This window comes from Muntiacus reevesi, chromosome 18, assembly GCF_963930625.1.
Source record: "Muntiacus reevesi chromosome 18, mMunRee1.1, whole genome shotgun sequence".
NCBI lineage: Eukaryota > Metazoa > Chordata > Mammalia > Artiodactyla > Cervidae > Muntiacus > Muntiacus reevesi.
Window position 1 is genome coordinate 19286370 of NC_089266.1, and position 1643 is coordinate 19288012.

The 1643-nt window shown below is 49.5% G+C and overlaps 1 non-coding gene across 1 annotated transcript; it reads right to left on the reverse strand.

Annotated features, from left to right (window-relative positions):
* Positions 1-243: 243 nt before the first annotated feature.
* On the reverse strand, positions 244-435 carry LOC136150488 (U2 spliceosomal RNA). Its single transcript, XR_010659906.1, has one exon. It is a non-coding gene; the product is annotated as a U2 spliceosomal RNA (small nuclear RNA).
* Between the last annotated feature and the right edge of the window lie 1208 nt (positions 436-1643).

Genomic DNA, 1643 nt, shown 5'->3' on the forward strand with positions numbered 1-1643 from the left:
GACTTCACTAACTGACAGTATAGACTAACGTTTAACCCCCAAATCAATTAAGTACTGAAAAAAACAAAAGAAGAGTAGAGTGAAATCGCTCAGCCGTGTCTAGCTCCTTGTAGCCCCATGGACTGTAGTTCTAGCAGGATCCTCCATCCATGCGCAAACACTTTACCATCTGAACCACAAAAAAGTCAAGTACTGAAAAACAGCCTGCTTAAGTCAATCTTTATCACCAAAGATATCCCCCCAAAGGGGTGCACCGTTCCTGGAAGTACTGCAATATCAAGTTGATGCAAGGAGTGGACGAAGCAAGCTCCTATTCCAACTCCCTGCTCCAAAAACCCATTTAATATATTGCCCTTGGATAGAGGACATATCAGATATTAAACTGATAAGAACAGATACTACACTTGATCTTAGCCATAAAGGCCGAGAAGCGATACCGCGGCACCGCCCGTCGCTGTCACCGTCCTGCTGTTGTGCTTGTTACAGTCAGTGTGACCCGTGTCCCCATTCACTCCAGGTCTCCCTGCCTTTGCTTCGTGGACACTACTGTGAATGGTACTGTACTGGACTCTCGTGCAGATTTCTTATTCTCTACATTATAGGAGAGAATTTGTATATCTGCTGTAATTTTGTCATTCCCTAACGGAGGCGCCATTTCTAATTTGCATGCCCCGCCCTTTCCGCGAGGGTGGGTGTAGCCTTGCGGGTAGACAGCCCGCTTCTCCGCACGGTTTCTGCGCGCATGAGCGGAAGCTGGGCTGGGGCGGAGCTCCGCCTTGGCCCTGGCTCGTGCGGAAAGGCAGGTTTTGGACTTGTTGGGTTTGGGCGAATCGAGGGGCCCTGTGAAATTGACTGGTCTGAGTACGAAAAAAGTCATCTGTTCTTCGCTGTGAAAGCAACAGGATCCCACGGATTGGCTCTGTCCAGCCATAACCCACTCGGAGGCTGGGAGTCTGGGAGTGTCTGTCTACTGTCGCCTGCCAGGGGCTATCGGGAGAACTTGAGACCCCAGATCTGGCCCTCCGAGGACTGCTGCCCTGTTGTCAGAATCCCCGCCCTGCCCCGGCTGCAAGCCCCTAGCGCAAACCCCTTAACCTTCAGAGCTCTAATTCCCCAGCTGATAGGTGGAAACCTTAAAGCCTATCTTGTGGGGTTGCTGTTCTTCAGTCGCTCAGTCGTGTCCAACTCTTTGCGACCCCATGGACTGCAGCACGCCAGGCTTCCCTGACCTTCACCATCTCCCGGAGCTTTCCCAGATGCATGTCCATTAGGTCAGTGATGCCATCCAACCATCTCATCCTCTGTCGTCACCGTCTTCTGCCTTCAATCTTTCCCAGTATCTGGTTCTTTTCTAATGAGTTGGCTCCTTACATCAGGTGGCCAAAGTATTGGAGTTTCAGCTTCAACATCAGTCCTTCCAATGAATATTCGGGATTGATTTCCTTTAGTACTGACTGGTTTTGATCTCTCTGCAGTCCAAGGGATTCCCAAGAGTCTTCTCCAACACCACAGTACAAAAGCATCAATTCTTTGGTGCTCAGCCATCCTTATGGTCCAACTTGCTCATCCATACATGACTACTGGTAAAAGCATAGCTTTGACTAGATGGAACTTTGTTGGCAAAGTAATGTCTCTGCTTTTTA